The 18,739-nt window shown below is 47.7% G+C and overlaps 1 protein-coding gene across 2 annotated transcripts in view; it reads right to left on the reverse strand.

The window, feature by feature from the left end:
- Nucleotides 1–14,636, reverse strand: part of AMOTL1 (angiomotin like 1) — an 88,068-nt gene extending 73,432 nt beyond the window's left edge. Inside the window, exon 1 of one of the 2 annotated variants that reach the window (XM_082069122.1) lies at nt 14,382–14,636. The gene's annotated coding sequence lies outside the window, so the exon portion shown is untranslated. Of the gene's footprint in view, nt 1–6,921; nt 7,064–14,381 lie in introns of those variants that run through there. The other variant, XM_082069123.1, reaches the window with a different exon arrangement.
- Nucleotides 14,637–18,739: the final 4,103 nt, after the last annotated feature.

Raw genomic sequence — 18,739 nt, forward strand, 5'->3', positions numbered from 1 at the left:
TACAATATAAAAAATAATGGGGGCTGAATGAACTAAGACCCCTTTCACTTCACAGCTTTCACTATACCTCAGTAACACCCACACAGATCACAAACCACTGTTCATTTTTGGCCTAACCTGCAAATCTCTTCCAAACTGCAGAATAAAATAGCTTAATATTGGAATGACCATTTCATCAATATTTTACAACCCCTCTAATTTGCAAGAAGTGGCTGTCAGTGGACAAGCCCCAGTTAAGCTCCTCTTCTGGAGGATTTCCAGTTTAAGACAATCTCTCAGGGCACTCAACAGCTGCACAGGGATTATTTCTTTTTTAGTACCATAAACTGCAGAATTCACATGGCCAGAACAGCAGGAAAAGAAAAATTAATGACCTGAGACTAACACATACAGACAAGAGATTAAAGCATCAAACCCTAAATGCTCCAGCACACAGGGGCTCAATCTGGAGGACAAGAAGTCATCAGTGTTTGCCCAAGCATGGCCCTCAAAACTGGTTCTATCCACATGGCTCACCAAAACCAGGCACTGCTGAGCAGAGATGCAGAGGCTGTACAAAGGATCTCCCATTTTTCTGAGCTATCATGTCTCCTTGCATATGCTTCAACTTCAGAGCTCTAGCTGCATCCATCTACTTGACTGGGGGTAAAAATCGGCTGCATCTTCCAGAGGGCACAGACTCAGCTACTTCTCCTCTCCTCTGCAAGGAATGAAAGAGGGCACGGTTTCATGAGATGCTCAGTCCAATCTGACCCAGGCATTGCTAATGCTGGTGACCACCTAGAGCTGGTGATAACCACACATTGCCTGCTGGTCTGAGCACCCAAAACAGCAAACATGAGCCCTTTGCGCTTAATGATTTGTAATAATGGTTTGGGTTGGAAGGGATCCTAAAGATCACATAGTTACAACCATCCTGCCATGGGCAGGGACACTTTCCACTAGACTCGGTTGCTCAAAGCCTCATTCAACCTGGCCTTGAGCACTTCCAGGAATGGAGCATCCACAGCTTCTCTGGGCAACCTGTGCCAGTGTTTCACTACCCACAGAGTAAAGAATTCCTTCCTTATACCTAATCTAAATCTACCCTCTTTCAATTTAAAGCCATTACCCCATGTCTTGTCACTACATACCCTGGTAAACAATCCCTCTCCATCTTTCTTGTAAGCCACCTTTAGGCTGTTCTAAGGTCTCCCTGGCACCTTCTCTTCTCCAGGCTGAACAAACCCAACTATCAGCCTGTCTTCACAGGAGAGGTGCTCCATCCCTCTGATCATCTTTGTAGCCCCCCTCCAGAGGTGCTCCAACAGGTCCGTGTCCCTATTATGTTTGGGGTCACAGAGCTGGACACAGGACTCCAGGTGGGGTCTCACCAAAGCAGAGTAGAGAGGCAGAATCACCTCCCTTAACCTACTGGTCACACTTCTTTTGATGCAGCCCAAGGTATGGTTGGCTTTCTGGGCTGCAAGCAGACATTGCTGGGTCATGTTGAACTTCTCATCCAACAACGTGCCCAAGTCTCTCTTCCTCAGGGCTGTTCTCAATCCATTCTCCACCCAGCCTGTATTTGTGCTGGGATTAGAATCATAGAATTGTAGAATCATAGAATCATTTTGGTTGAAAAAGACCCTCAAGATCATAGAGTCCAACCATTAACCTAACACTGGCACTAAACCACGTTTCTAAGACCCTCATCAATACCTCTTTTAAACACCTCCAGGGATGGTGACTCCACCATTTCCCTGGGCAGCCTGTTCCAATGCCTGACAACCCTTTCCATGAAGAAATTTTTCCTAATATCCAACCTAAACCCCCCCTGGTGCAACTTGAGGCTATTTCCTCTTGTTCTATAATTTTTTACTTGGGAGAAGAGACCAACACCCTCCATGCTACAACATCCTTTCAGGTAGCTGTAGACAGCAATAAGGTCTCCCTTCAGCCTCTTTTCTCCAGTCTAAGCAGCCCCAGTTCCCTCAGCCGCTCCTCATCAGATTTGTGCTCCAGTCCCCTCACCAGCTTCGTTGCCCCATCCCATGTGCAGGACCTTGCACTTGGCCTTGTTGAACTTCATGAGGTTTGCATGGGCCCATCTCTTGAGCCTGTCAAGGTCCATCTGGATGGCATCCCTTCCCTCTAGTGTATCAGCTGCACCACACAGCTTGGTGTCATCAACAGCTTGCTGAGGGTGCACTCAGTCCCACTGTCCATGTCACTAACAAAGATGTTAAACAGCCCTTGTCCCAATATGAATCCCTGAGGAACACCACTTGTCACTTGTCTCCACTTGGACGTTGAGTCATTGACTGCAACTCTTTGAGTGTGATGATCCAGCCAATTCCTTGTCCAACAAGTGGTCTGTCTATCAATTGCATGTCTCTCCAATTTAGAGACCAGGGTATCATGTGGGACAGTGTCAGATACTTTGCATAAGTCCAGGCAGATGACATCAGTTGCTCTTCCCTTATCCACCAACACTGTAAGCCCGTTGTAGAAGGCCACCAAATTTGTCAGGCATGATTTACCCTTCATGAAGTCATGTTAGCTGTCACAAATCACCTCCTTATTTTCCATGTGCCTTAGCATAGTTTTCAGGAGGATCTGCTCCATGATCTTGCTGGGTACAGAGGTGATACTGACTGGCCTGTATTTCCCTAGGTCTTCCTTTTTTCCCGTTTTAAAATAGGAGGTTATGTTTCCCCTTGTCCAGTCAGTGGGACCTTCACTGGAGTACTACGACTTCTCAAATATGATGGATAATGGTTTAGCAACTTCATCTGCCAATACCCTCAGAACCCGCAGATACATCTCCTCAGGTCCCATAGACTTGTGCACCTTGAGGTTCCTTAGATAGTCTTGAACATGTTCTCCTGCAGTGGGCAATTCTTCATTCTCCCAGTCCCTGCCTTTGCCTTCTGTGACTTGGGTGGTGTGGCTAGAGCACTTGCTGGTGAAGACTGTGACAAAACAGTCATTGAGTACCTCAGCCTTCTCCATATCCTGGGTAACCAGGTCTCCTGTTTCATTCCGGAGAGAGCCCACATTTTCCCTAGTTTCCCCTTTATCACCGATGTACCTATAGAAGCTTTTCTTGTTGCCCTTGACATCTCTGGCCAGATTTAATTTTTTAGTCTTTTAGCTTTCCTAATCTGACCCATGGCTGCTCAGATAATTTATCTGTATTTCTCCCGGGCTACCTGTCCTTGCTCCCAGCCTCTGTAGGCTTTCTTTTTGTATCTGAGTTTGTCCAGGAGCTCCCTGTTCACCCATGCAGGCCTCCTGGCCTTTTTACCTGACTTCCTCTTTGTCGGGTTGCATCACTCCTGAGCTTGGAGGAGTGACCCTTGAATATTAACGTGCTCCCTTGAGCCCTCTTCCCTCCAGATCTTTTTCCCATGGTACTCTACCGAGCAGATCCATGAAGAGGCTTAAGTCCACTCGTTGAAGCCCAGGGTAGTGATCTTTCTGTGAGCCCTCCTCGCTGCCCTAAGGATCCTGAACTCCACCATTTCATGGTCACTGCAGCCAAGGCTGCCCTTGAACTTCACATTCCCCACCCACCCCTCCTCGTCAGTGAGAATGTTTGTGAATGTGAGGCTCATCCTATCTGTCTATAGAGGGCCTCATCTGCTTCTTCTTCCTGGTTGGGCGGCCTGTAGCAGACCCCCACTGTAATGTCACCTGTCCCTACCCTCCTTTAATCCTGACCTATGAGCTCTCGGTCGGCTCCTTATCCATCCTCAGGCAGAGCCCCCTGCACTCCAGCTGGTGACTGACACAGAGAGTGACACCCCTCCTCATCTCCCCTGCCTGTTTTTCCTAAAAGGTCTGGTTCCTTTCATTCCAACACTCCAGACATAGGAGCCATCCCACCACATCTCCATGATACCAATAAGATCACAGCCCTGCAGGCATGTGTACATCTCTGACTCCTCTAGTTCATTCCCCATGCTACATGTGTTTGCACAGAGGCATTTAAGTTGGGCCCCCAATGAAGCTGACTTATTGGCTAAAGTGGCTGGATTTTTTTTGTGCTGCTCTTCAGGTGCTTTCCTGCTGACTGTGGTCCTTCTCCAGGCTATGGGCATCTATTGATGGCACTGACATCAAATTGGTAGGAGTGGGATGAACTGAGGTTCCCTTCCCCCAGCAACTTTAGTTTAAAGCCCTCTATCTTTGTTTAGATTAACAACCTTTCCAACCCCTTGTAGCACCTAAAAAGAGCTCATGTGTAAACCCTTCTGAGCAGGATCTGGCCTGGGGGAATTAAGCAGCATAGAGAGTGCACAGCTTATACCTGGAGAGCAGAGCAGCCCTGAGACACACCATCACAGAGCTTGGTGACAACGTCAGGGTGGGTGAATCTGCAGAGCCACCAGCAGCATGTTGCAGCCCAGTGTAAAGGAGGAGTGAGCATTGGCAAGAGAAAGGGCTGCACAACAGCTAAGGTGGCCATCAGTGATGGGAGGTCTGGTAGATGAGGCAGTAGGGAGGACACCAGGGAGAGTAGGGCTGGGTATCAGTTTGGCAAGGGAGGGTGGGACAGAGGAGACAAATCTCTGTTTCTACTCATGTTGCCAGCCCTACAGTGAGGGTTGGACATTGCCAGTGTGTTTTCCAGCAAAAGAGAGCACTGACCCTGACCTGTGCCTCCAAAAATCTTGTGGGGTTTGGGATTGAAGTCCAGTACACCAAAGGGATGAGGTGGGCAGCCAAGGCAGGACTGAGGATGAGGCAAGAAGAAGGGAGATTGGTCCAGCTGGAGAAGAGGGAGAGAGCTTGGGCAGACTGTGGGAGAAGGTATCAGGCAGCAAGTGTTGCAGTAGTCACACATGGGTTTAAATCCTGTGAGCGAGATCCCTTTCTCTGGGATGTTTCCCAGTGCTGTGCAAAAATACTGGGATAATGACAGAGCATTCTTCCCATCAGACATGGGCTGGGAATGTCCAGGCTTATGCTTACCAAAATGGTATATACATCCTTATAGTGCTTGTTCCAGCCCAGTCCTCACCAAAACGGTATATACTTCCTTGCAGTGCCTACACTGTAACCCAGATTCTTTTCACTCCAAATTAGTCCAGAGAAGTTACACTATCCCCTGACCCTCAGTTTTCCTCTGAGCAAAACTTTTATGTGACGAAAAGGCCATGCATGCCAAATGTGGGAGCAGTTTTGAGGTGAAGTGACATCACTTGGGCAAGCAGGGGCTGCTCTTGGGCAGGTACCGCTGCCCTGCAAAGGCATCGTCTTCACACCCACCTCTCAGCAGCTGTTCATCTGCCCAAGGGCAAGGTGAGAAGGGATGATAAGGTCTGACCGAGCCTTACAGAGCTGAGCAGGGCAGGACTGGACATCACAAACCCATGTAACCGGGAGCACGATGGCCACAGCGAGGGGCACAAGGTGATTAAGTGCTTCTCCTGTACCACAGAGCTCAGCCTGATGGCTGCCTTTAATCATCCACTGCTGTTCGTTATTGCCTTGGATGTAGTCTCCCTTAATTAGCCCAAAAGGTGACTAATGAGCTGTTCGTTAATGCCATTATTCAGAAAACTCTATTTGTAGCTGGTCTGAAAGAGGTTTTCTTAAAAACAGTGAGTTTCAGTCAACTGGCACGGAATACGGTTACAAGTTAATTACATGATCTCATGGCAGTTATCTCAAACTAATTAATACATCATTAATCTGATCTTACGACAGCTAGTGGAGAAGCCCAGAGCCAAGAAACACTTGAAGGTTCCACAGTCCCCAGGACAAGAACCCTTTTTATAAAAGCTGCGGGTTTACGCACAGCAGGCACATGTCAGGACATGCTGCAAGTTGCATTGCTCGCCTCACCCTGATGAATAAAAATATTTGGGAGTCAGGAAACACACAGCATCCTCCAAAGGGACCCTTCCCAAAAGCACAGCCGCTGTTCCCCTGCCTTGGTTCAGGGCTGTGAGGGTGGCCAGAGCGGGAAGTGGCTCAGGGCCAGGATCCTAGCATTGCTCAGGTACTGGTAAGCCCTCTGTATGATGAAGCCCTTTTGGAGGACCTGTCCCATTCTGGTCTCAGAGGAGATACCAGCAGGTGGGTAGTTTCGGGTCACCCGCACTGATGGGAACAGATGTGAGAAGCTTCTCTATATCCCCTTGGATATAAAGGTAGGAGGCAAATCAATAAATACATCCCTATTTATGTGCCATGATCTCATTTGAATAGCTCACCCCTAGCTAGGGACACACATCTGCACAGATACCCAGGAATCAGAACAAAAACTTGAAAAGCCTTGAAAGTATTAGCTTCTATTTCAGCCAAGCTCTTACTCTCACTGCTGAGCAAGGGTGCTCCCCAAAACAGTCCCAAAGGAGCTCACAAGCCTGTCTCAGCCATTCCACAGGCACAGCAGGACACCAAGAGCCACCTCGCAGCACTCCAGAATCACCGATCTCATGACAAAGTACATGAGATGCTGGGTGCACATGTTGACCCAGATTTGGGGTGTTTTCAAATCTATAAGGTCCTCCTATTTATCACATAAATAAAACTTCTCTTTCTTACTCCTCTGGTTTTATTCCAAAATCAGCAAATTGAATTGCAACTCAACAGTTCGGATGTTGAAGCACTTGAAGCAAAGCCTGTGTATTCCTTTGTGTCTGTCACACGGTTTCTGTGCTAAACTAGCGATACCAAACACCACCGCAACTCATTTCTGCCAGTTATCTTCACAGGCAATTAGCTGCCAGGTTATTTTAGCCATAACAACCACTTATCTATTTAAGAGAGGATAATTTCTCTGCTCTGTTTCTTTGACTTCTCAGAAAACACATGACTGCTTATTTTTTTTCTTCTTTTTCATTCACATTAGAAAATGTTCCTGTTCCACCCTCAGTTTGAACAAGATCTTTCAAAACCCAGTAAAATAGAAATGGTAAATCTTACCTGACAAAACCCCTATGATTTCTCTGGCGACAAAATGTGTCCGTGCCTTGGTGCTGCAAGACCAAAGTTTTCTTGGGGAGAGGTTTGTCCTCTGTTGGGTAAGGGCTCCACAAAAACTATGCAGCCGTTGCCTGGACTTGCTTTGGTTTGGGTAGGTAAGTCTCGGGAATTCAGCTGTTCTTTTGTTCAAAGAGCTTCAAAATGCTCTACACCACCTATCGGCATTATGGTTCCCGAAGGTATGTGAGGTATGTGTTTGTCTTCCTGAGTCATATAATTATCTTTGGGAAAGTAACCTGCAGAAGCACAGCAAAGGAAGAAAACAAAACAAAACAAAAATATCTGGCCATGTAAATCCCTCAATGGCCAGAAGTAGCCCTGCAAGGAGATCACCTTGAACAAAGTCTTTGCTAATTCATTTGTTCCACATGCTAGTGGAGATGCTGGGCTGTCCTCTTTTGTTCCTGCCTTCCCTGGCAGTTTGCAACAGCATATGTGGGGAGGGCCGAGGAGAAGGAGCAGCACAGTCTCAAAGCAGCCACAGCACTGGAAGAGCTGAAGCTTGGTGGGTTGCACAGGTTATGGGGTGGCCTCTGGCCAGGAGGAAAGGTAGGGTGAAGTAGTCCCTGATGACTGCTGTGTATGGAGGTTGAGTCATCGGTGATACAGGTTGAAAAATGCCATGATGCAGCACTGTCTGGGCTAGTTATATCTTGATAAGGATGGCAGATGTCTTTCTGGGTTTTCCGTTGAGTCAGAACCACCTGGGGAAAAGTAACACCAGGAAAGGGATTTCTGCCATGATCAAATGCCACCTCAGGCAGTCTCAGAAGAGGAATAGATGCCATGAGAGAATGGGACACCACATAAGTGAGGTTCCCCGAGAAGCCCCTTCTGCCAAGCATAAGGGAAGAGAGAAGGCTGAGAATGGAGAACAAACAGTGAAGGGGTCCTTGGTGACACCATCCTCTCACAAGGAAGAATATAGGCTTACCATGGAGCAAACAGCTCCAGCAGGTGTTCACACCCGGCAAAGTCCTGTCAGAGTTGCCAGTTTTCCCCAATGACTTATAAGAAGGACGTCTCAGAAGTGAAGCTCCAATTCAGGCACGACAGCAGCAAGCTCACTTGAGCGTAGGCAGTCCACACACCTCAGGCAGATGTGAGTGGATTTTGCTCCATCTCCCAAAAGACCAGCTCCATCCATCATATCTCTTGACAGCTTACAGTACTCAGGATGTGATTTAAAAATTATGAACTCAGCTGTGAAGGACTTCCAGCCAACAGGTTAGACAGAAAACCTCATACCTGGGAGGCAAACAGCTGCCATTCCCAGGACCAGGAGGGTTTCACCCACGTGCGCTGAATGACAAAGAGAAATGTGCTGTGCAGCCTTCGAGCCAACTCTGACTGGTGGCCTTTACTCTTTCCAGCTGGTGCTGTTTTATCACCCCATCCCAGCTTTGGCCAGCACTGCTTGTTGCCTCTGATGGTATCTGGCTGTGTTTGGCACCTTTGTGTAGTGTGAGCAGGTTGGGATGCTGCCAGGTGTGAGATGGGTTGCACGCTGCCTATGTATTTAGGAAGCCAGCAGGTCCAGGAGCAGCAGACATCATCTGGGGAGCAAAGACCCTCAAAGACCCTGCATTCCCATGGCTCCTCCAGAGGCATGTCTCAGCTCTGGCCACAAGTGAAGAAGCATCCAAGCTCTTATCAAAGAGGTGTTTTGGGGACTGATAGCATGGTGTCAACTGGTGCCAGATGTGGTAGAAGCTGGTGTGTGGGGCAATAAAAGATTCAGGTTGTGCCACTGCCTGTGCACATACGAGGAGCTGAGAGGAGCCCTGGCTGTGCTGGGATGTCCCAAGGCCATCCTCACATTCACCAGAGCTGCAAAGCAACAGGAGCAGTCCCAGCAGTGTTGAAGGTCTCCTACCAAACCCCTGGGGTGCTGGTGCCACAACACCCACCCTGAGGATGAGAATGCCCCAAGGCTTCTACTCTGGAGTGGGAGACACTTGGAGAAACCACTCGTCTTGGACAGAAGTCAACTGACAGACATATGTGCAATGAAGGCTTTGGATTAAGTTTAGGGGTTTTTTTTAAAAAAAACCTTACATAGTAGGCTTATAATTTCAATGTCACTGAGACCTGATGACTTTTCCAGGCCTCCTGACATGGGGCACACTCTTACCCTCTTCCCAGCACGTCCATGCAGGGCTGTGGTCGCCCCGTCGTGGCACAGGCTCATTTGTTCCTGCACAGACATCCCAGGGAGCCAAAACCACCTTCAGAGAGGTGAGCAGGCAGTGCTCCACAGCTCTCACACTGTGAGTCATGATCTCCCAGCAGATTTACCGCCAGCAGCACTGATCTGCCTCCGAGACAAATGGAGTGGATGGTTGCAGCTCAAGCCAAGCTCCCAGGTGAGACAGGGCGAGGCGGCGACAAGCACAGTGTTGAATCTGCTGCAGAAGGATTTACACACAAAGGGGAGGTCTCTCATCTCTTCCCACCCCGTGCTGGGGACAGGGGTCAGAGCTGGATGTCACCAATCTCCTGTCCCTTCTCTAGCCACGTTACCTGAGCCTTGCACCTGGGTGTCCATGTCAAAACTGTCGCTCTCAGCTCATCCTGCTCTCCATTTTTTCTGAACTGGTGTGGGAAAGGTCTTCACATTGGGGCCTGTCTTCTGCTAAACATCTGCCCACCTGCAAGTGCTGTACTCCTCCAAATGAGTGGGGTGAATGGAGACAGGGGTTCATACCAGGCAATGGGGTGAGAAAGTCCATGCTGCTGTGGTTGGCAAACACTTTTTCCAAGGAAAACCTTCCTGGGGGCCACCTTGCAGGGCAGCTCAGGGAGGAGCTGGGTGGGAGTTTGTCCACATCCCAAACACTGGCAGGGTGTTTCACCGCTGCCTCTGGAGCAGCAGCAGAACCTCATGGCTGAGGGATGGTTTGTCCCCCATCCCCATGCCCTGCACACATCATGCTCTCTCATTTAGTAATGCTGCTTAGTTACCTGTGCTGAGGAAGGGAGAGGAGGGAAGGGTGGCTGGTGGGAGAAAGGAGATAAGTCCTGGGCCAGCTGCAGGCGATGGGAGCCTCAGGTCACTTGTGGGGCAGGCAGAGATGGGCAGCAGTGCTTGGGTAACTCAGTAGTGGAGGCTCAAAGCGGAGCTCTGTCTCATTAAGACCCTGACAGACAGCACAGGCTGAGGAGGCTCCTTTCTCAAGAACCCAGGTATATCATTCACTGCAATTGAGGCTCAGGATCTCTGCTGGCAGATGGGAAACACTTCATCTTTCCATTTAAGTTGCAGTACTGAGTTAGACATAAAATATCTACCACTCTCTCTTCAGAGGAAGCTGCTTTTGGGGATGTCATTCTGTGCTAAACAAAATCAGAATTCTGCGGAGAAAAATAAAGAGGGAATCCAACTGACCTCTCATCGAATGGCTTCCCCAGAATCAGACAAGAGCAGAAAGGGGTTGATGAGGCAGTGGTGGTGTTGGTGACTGTGAGATGAGTTACATGGCAAAACCAGACCTCAGTGGGCCATGCAAAGGATGTTTTGTCCTTCCCTCCTTATCTGGCTGCATACAGGGGATATGGCATCCCACAGCTGGTCTGTCTCCTAATCCATCCTCCCTCATTTCAGGGCTAACCCAGCACCTTTCCTCCCTGCAGCTCACCCGCACATGCCTCTGACCTCCCCAGTCCTGTATTTCACCATCCAAGGGCAAGCCCATGCTCGCTCAGCCGGTACCTGATGTTCCTCTGCCTGTGCTGTGGGAGCGGGGCCACCCCAGCCCCAGCTCCCAGTGAAAGACACTGGTGCTCAGGAAAGCTGATGTGGGGCCCCCAGGTCCCAGCCCACCATCTGGCTGCCCTTGTGGTACGCTTGTTGGACAGACGCACAGACAGATGATCATTGGTTGTTTGGAAGAGGAAAGACTCATGTCTTGCTTGGGTAGGCTGGGATATTTAAGCAAACCAGGTGTGATCTCTGCCTCCAGGGTCAGTCGTGGCACAGACAACTAATATCTTGCCACTGGGATCAAAGAAACACATCCATCAGCCACTTTCTCCTAATTTTCTCCTGGCTGCCCGCCCTTCTCTGAGAACTGAGCAGTGGGGTGCTGTGGTCACCCCCCACCCCACATCCTCTGTGAATCCAGGGCTCAGTCCCTCCTGACACACGGTCCCCTCTGCCCGCTGGCACAGGGGGAGCCGGGGCTGCTCACTGGACATGAGGATGACACAATTATAAGTCCTCACCACTAATTACACTGAGCAAGGGTTTGGCCACCAGTCTGAGATGTGACATGCTGGAGGGCAAGTCCCTGTCACCAAGCCCCTGCCTCACTTTCTTCTGTTCTTGTGAAAAATTAGATAAGACCTTGGTTTTGCTCCTCATCAGAACAAACCCCAAAGCTGAAACTTCTAAATAGCTCATAAAAGAGAAATGTTGTTTTCCAGCTAGGTCTACTTGCTGGTAAAGAAACCAAAACTATCTCCACCATAAAAATATCAGCATTACAGTGGCATTTGTTCCAGCTGAAATGTGAAGCATGCCAGCTCTGCTTCTCCTTTCACGTTACTGTTTGCGTATTCTTTACGCTTGAGTTTTGTAGCAATAAGGGGCTTTTGATTTGTGCATGTTATTTAAACTCTCAGCAAGGAACCAATGTAACAATTATCCACCTCATTATCTGGTGATTCATGAGAGACTCTGACAAACACAGTGATGCCGTATAACCAGTATGAGCTATCGGTGAGGAACAACCATGAAGAACATCTGCTCAGGTCAGTTATGGAAGAACAGCATCTAACAGGATGTGTCCAGCTGCATCCTGGAGACTGAGACACCGGATGATTTAATCACCCCTTGAGGTAATACACAGCCAATTATTACTTTCACATGCACATTACTGAAAAATTAATCAGCAATCCAATGTTAGCGGGTAGCACTTCTCAAATGGAAACAGGTCCAGGTGTGAGGCAAAAGAGAGACCTCCTCAGGTCAGTGATGTTCTACCTGTTAACTTCAAAAGATGATGGGCCCCCAGTTGCAACAAAGTGAGTGGATGTGGATAGCTCTCTCTTTTTACTGTATGATACACAATAATTGCCCTACATTTCTTAATAGCCAAGAAGACGCCTCCTTTAACACTGACATGTTTGTCATGCTGCCAATAAACTAAAAAACCTTCCTGTGGCTTTACCAGGCAGTTCAGCATAACAGTCAATCCTATCCATGTTCATCACTATAATTCTCTAATCAGAGATATCGTAGATATGAACTCTTTTCAGAGGGTTATTTAGGGTTTTTTTGCTACCGCTCATAAATGAAGAATAAGCTTTAAATTCCATTAAATATTTTTTGCCTGACTCTCTCTCATCCAAAGAAAGTAACTGCTCTTAAGCCCTTTTTTGTTCTTGCTGTGACCTGCACACTGTAAACATGCCCATTGGGTCTGAGCAAATTGGAGGCACCTTCTGGGGCACTGAGGAATCACGTTGTTCTTCCCCAAAAGATGGTGGGACAGAGGGTGCCATTTCCCTTTTGCCTCCTTCCAGTAACCACTTATCCCAAGCTCCCCTCAAAAAAATGACAGCACTCCTTGATTCCCTCCGTATCCCAGTCTCCACAGAGCAGGCACAGTCCCCTGCAAAGCCACCTCCTGCTCTCCTGTGGGGTCAGTGGGTGTACAGCTTGGGTTATTTGAAGAGCCAAGAGTCACACTTTTCCTCCAAGACCTTTCATGAGAAAGGAAAACTTGCCTGTGTACTCTGGATGGGAATAGGAGACCAAATCTACCTCTTTTCTCCCATGAGGAAGCTATAACAACTCATTCTTGGCCATCTGCAGTTTGGACTGTGCTGGTGGGATTTCCACTGCTGTTTTTTCCCAGGCACTGAATCCTTCATGCTGGCCTCCATAGTTCTCTGAAGGGCTGTCATTTGTGTCAGCAGTGGCCAGGACACAGGGAGGCCCCAGGGATGAGCCTGGTCCACCCAAAGCTTGCATGCAAGGGGCTCAGTAGTGGCTGCCTGAGCCCCTGCTCCTACCCCACCGCCTCCCAATTGCCAGGGAAATTGATACTTCCTTGGAAAATACAAACTAATTCTTTTTCTCTCCCTCTTTTTGGAAATGTACAACTTTCAACAAAACTTCTGCCAGGAAAAGTTTCTCAGGCTGGAAATTTTTGCCCATGTGTGGAAAAGCCACCTGGAAGGCACCAGCAGCTAGCGGTTAGGGCAGGGTGGTGGTGGGACCTCAGATGGCCTGTTTCAAATGTGGATCTCAGACCTGAGCTTCCCACATCCTTAACCCCTTGGTTACATTATAAAGATGAGATTTGGTCCTTCTGCAAAGTTGGGGAAAAAGGATAAAGCTGGAAAAGCATTTCTTCCCCGCCACAGCTCAGGCTGTTGTCCTCCCAGGGAATGGTATCCACATGTTTCCCATGATCCCTGCGTGTCCTGAGCCAAGACTGCACCATCCATGCTGTGGCTCCTCTCTGCCACTCGGGTCTGGGAGACAAGAAGTGCTACAGCAGGTGTGTGACAGCCTGCAGCTAGACCGAAATGCTGAGGTGATGGTGGTCCTGTGCTGGCCTATCTCAAGCCTTTCTGCCTACCCATGCCCTGCCCAGGCAGTAAAACACCCTGCGTGGCTGTGACTGCTTTTCCCTAACAGCATCAAATGACTCCATTCCCTTGACAAACCCCCAACCAAACACGTTAATGTTAAAAATCCCGTCTGTCTCAGCTTGTTCTGCTCACCAGTTCTTCTGAAATGGTGCGGGAAAGGTCTTCACACCAGCGCCTGTCTTCTGCTAAACATCTGCACAGCTGCAAGCTCTGCGCTCCCCCAAATGAGCGGGGTGAATGGAGACATAGGGTCACACCGGGCAATGGGATGAGAAAGGCCACCCCCCTGTGGTGTGCAAATTCTGTCTGAAAACAGACACTTTTTCCTAGGAAAGCCTTTCTGGGCACCACCTCACAGGGCAGGTCGGGGAGGAGCAGGGTGGGAGCTTGTCCACATCCCAAACACTGGTGGGTGCTGCACCCCTGGCTTTTGGGATCAGGAAGGGAGAGAGGGGGTGGACAGGAAGCTGGCAGGGGGGGCTGCCACCTCCCCAGTATTTTGGTGAATAGAGCCCTTTGTTTCCATTGTTTTCCTTTACCAGCACCCAAAGTGGAAGCAGTCATTTCCAGCTCCATCCAACGTTTTGTTTTGAACAGAACTTTAATTCTTCCCTTTGCAATTTTAATGACAAAAACAAGAACAACAAAAGTAACATATATTTAAATCCACACCAGAGTGCGTTTTCTTTTCCCCTCTAGTTTGTCAGTTCAGCAGCCAAACCAAACATAGCCATCCCCACGCCTGCTCTCCAGGCACCACTGGATAAATAAATAACACTGCTCTCTTTCCAGCTTACCTTAAGGGGTTTCTCCTTACACTGCCGGCCGTATCCAGCTCTCCTGTGGTGAGTTTGCCCAGCACCAGCATCTCCTTCCCCCCCAGCTCTGGTGCTGCTCCACCTGCACAGCCATGGCTCAGGGGTCTGTGTTACAAAAACGAGCATCGAGTGGCATCTCTTGGGATGAGTTTCAAATCTACGTGGTGGTGGAGTTATTCCTGGCTCCTGTCGGCATGTGTGGGTGCAGGACTCGGTGCAAAGAGCTAACATGAGCCTTTGACATCACTGGTTAAATTTAGGGGATTAGCACAGTCCTAAAATGGTCTGGAGGAAAGCTGGGCAGGCAGGAGAGAGACAGCACCCTGCCACTGCCTCCTACCCCAGCACAAAACAGGAGGTGGAGCCAGCAGTTTCTGCACCAGCCCCACTGCTATGCCACGTCACCCCTTCAAAAATAGCCCCCCAGCAAGGTGCACGGTCTTCTGCTACAGCACAAAAGCAGACAGTGTCCTTGTCCTTGCCCATGGCTGGGCTGTAGGGCCCCTCCTGAAGTCACATAGCCCCATGGAGCTCTGCTGGTCAAGGTGGAAGGTTGTGGGGTGACAGAGGCACTGGTGATGTGGGAGGAGAGGTAATGCCGAGCAGCTCCCAGCCCACAGACTCCAACATGAACCTCCTGCAGCCACCGTGTCTGCTCTCCAGGAGATGCTGCAGCTCTCACCAACCAGCCCAGCTCCAAGGGGAGTATACCTCTGAAGGAAAGGAATGGGGAACAGTCACAAAAGAGGCAACTCCCCCCAAAAGATGAAAAGGAAACTCTAAAATCCAAGAAGAGTCTATGAATCCCAAGTCTGTTTGCCACTTGTAGAGGTGGGCAAGAAGCTGTAGCTGTGTAATTGCAATTAAGGTTGGTTGTGGCACCCTCAGTACTTACAGAAGATTGTTTCTACAGTTTATAGTCTCTTTCATGAACAGGTTACTTTTTTTCTCTTGATTCCTTGTTGATTCTTGCAAAGGCCTCTCTATTCCTTGTGTGAAGAACATCCCAGGAAGCTATTGTAATACCCTTGAGTTTTCACATACCTTCCATATGGAGATCGTGGGGCACCCACATTTGACTTGACCAGAAGAAACATCTCTCCACTTCTGAGCATGCCATCTTGCAAGAGCAACTGCCTTGTCTCACTGCAGTCATGTGGCACCTGAATAACAGAAACTGGAGCATTTTGGGTGTGAGGAAGGAGCCACCTGTTTGCCTTCCTCAAGGAATAACTTTGCAGCCACCAAACAGCCAGTGAAATGGCAGCTGTGGGAAGAAACTAATTCCAAGCCAGACCATGAGAAACAAGATAATCCTTAATTGCTTTCTCAGTACTTGTCCTCAGGGCCTGCTAATACAAAAAGGCAGTGGAGCCGAGCAGGCTGATGGCCCTCAAGTCCAGCCTCTTGTTTCTGACATTAATGATGCCTAAGAGTACACTAATGCAATCTGCCCGACAAGTTGTAGAGCTTATTAGTAGTATAATGATTTATTTTTTTTCAGATTTTAGTCAAAGTTATTTGATATGTGGAAGGGCTGCTGACAGAATTTCCATATTTCTTGAGGAAAATCGTCACCATAGGTTCATCCTGTGAAGGTCCTTCATGCCCATGGGATGTGGAAGGCTCAAATTCAGGGTATTCCCCAAACAGCAGAGCCCAGATGAGCCCTTATCAGCACTTCACAGGTGAATATGTTCACCACATCAGGGGATGATGTGTTTGTCAAAAATCTGGAATAATTCTGATTGCAAAATTCAGATACTTTCCACAGAAAAGCCCATGTTTCACTCTTGGGGCAGAAACACCTGAAATACTTAAGGATCAAGTAACATCACTTTCATTTTCCTTCCAACATTGCTACTTGTGCATCTAGACATTAATTTACCTGTTTCACAACCACCTTTCACCGTGCATCATCCCCTAGGCTTTCACTGTCTGTGACTGCTGAGGACATTTGCTGCAATTTGACTCTCCAGCTAATGAGCAAAACATGGTGTTGTTGTCAGATCAGTCATTCTTCTGCCCTCTTTTGTTCTTCCTTTGATCAATGTGTTCTCTTTGATGCCACTCATGCTCAGGGACATGCTGCGATCACCTTCATCTTCCCACCTGCCGCTGCAGACACTGAAGGCTGTCAGCCATTTCCACCGGCCCAATTATCTCTGCCAAAGAGGACCTGATTCTACCTTAAAGCTTTCATGTTGACGTGCTTGAACATAATGAGCTGGATGGTGATTAGTGGAGATTCAAGAACTCATTGTAAAGAACCATGGAGGTTATTTACACAAAATACTCATATTATACTAGACCCAGAAGATGGCTGGAACAGAGCTCCTGGGTCATTACACTGCATTGCTGTCATGAGATTGTGCTAGACCAGCCAAGGTGTCTCTCACAGATGGTTTCATCCTCCATATCCATTTTTCCTGTCAGAAGGATGTTCTCACCTTCTGATGGTTCAAGAGGTTCTTCTCCTTTCCAATCTAAGTACATTCATGGCCAGTTTATGTCCATTTGTTCTTAAGTCTATGTTCTCTTTTGGTTCAAATAGTTCAGTTGCATCCCCTTTTCTAACCCAGGAATCTATTTTTAAAAGAGCAGTCATAACCGGTATATACAACACTCTGTTGTATTATACAGTTTGGCTGATATATGCTGGCTCCCTAAGGCTGTGACATGCAAACACTCATCTGTTTAATTTTATTCTAACATGTAGGCCTGTTAAAATTAAAGGGACCACTCAGAAAAAAAATGAAGCATAACTTTGCACGAAAATTGGTTGTGTAATTTACAGCATCTATGTATGTATTCTGCATCTAAAAATTTTGAAAGGATTATAATATGCATTTTTCTGTACACAGAAACAAATATCTTTTAATTTGTCTTCTTTCATTATGAAATTACAGAGCTCTATGGCAATCTAATACAATCACTTAGGTTTAAAAAATGTTACAAGTGTATGTAAAGAAGTAGCGCTGTCTCAATAATCTTGTGTTAAGAGTAATACAAAAGCAAAACCTAAACCCCTCATCCAGCAAAACCCTTCATCCGGGAAGATGCAGAAGAGGGCAAAGGATACGCAGCTTTAATGATGACAGTTCCTAGTTGTTCAGCATCTCTGATTGCTGTATATGGAATTTGCGTGTAATTTAATAATAAAAAGCTAGGAAGACTTTGGCCAAGTTAACACAACATCATACATAAAATTACAGAATACACTATTTTTACCTACACATGGGTTAGCATGAAGCTAACAAAAATGCATTTATTGAGTGATAGGGCAACCCAGACTTCCCACCACCTTCACCTACTCAGTACCTGGGCACAAAACTAAATTGTTATGCCCAATGCCAATGAACTTTTGATACAGAAATACCCAGTTCAGATAAAACTGCTTTGCTGTTCATACCAATATAAATTCCTAATTCTGAGTGCACAAGCACAGACTCATCCTGTAGTAACTGGCAATATGGATCATAAATGGTTCAGCACAGCAGCTTCTGCTCCCATTGACCAACCCAGGGCTTTACTGAGCTCTTTGCGCTTTTAACCGGTGTGCTGGGGCACAAAGTGAGCTTCAGCAACTCCTTCCATGTCAGTCCATTTTAATTGTCTCTGTCTGTATGTATGTACATGCAGATCTATATACATACGTGGGGCTAGACAGCCAGCTGCTGGGTAGACGCCTTGGCTGAGGTGTCAGCCCTGTGAAGCTGCATCCAACACGGCACGAATTGCCCGATAGAACAGGGTTTTAAGTCCCATCCTCAGAGGCTACTCTGGGAGTCACACTCCTTATTTTGTCTGAGATCAGAGAAATTGTGGGATTTTATTTGTCTGGCACATGTGTAAGTAGCTTTGGGAAGTGCCCCCCTTCAGTTCTGTCCAGTGCCTTCAGCAGTGCACCTGCAAATACTGAACCAGTCCCAGGTTCTCCACTTGTTAGCAAACCCCTGCATCTCCATCTCACAAAATATTTTCTCCAAAACATCTTTTTCTTATTTTTAAGCATTTTTTGTTAACAGTGACCTGCCTTAACAGAAGGCAGTGATCATTGCCAGGGGATGATTCAGCCAACCAGCCTATCAACTCTCATAAAACAGATGAATCTTTCTCCGGAGTTGCCCATTCTTCTCCGGCGATGACAAAGAAAGCCTAAAGCAACTACTTCAGACTTGGATATCTCCTTTCTGAATGGCATAAAGAGAGATTATTCCCACCCAAAATGGATCTACAACTGCAGACTACTTTCACAGCTTTCTAACCTGGAAGGGGTACAAAGATGGCATTAGCTTCACCCAATTTAGGCTATAAAATTCATCCCACATGAGCGG

Source organism: Streptopelia decaocto (genome assembly GCF_964273445.1).
Source record: "Streptopelia decaocto genome assembly, chromosome: 1".
Lineage (NCBI taxonomy): Eukaryota > Metazoa > Chordata > Aves > Columbiformes > Columbidae > Streptopelia > Streptopelia decaocto.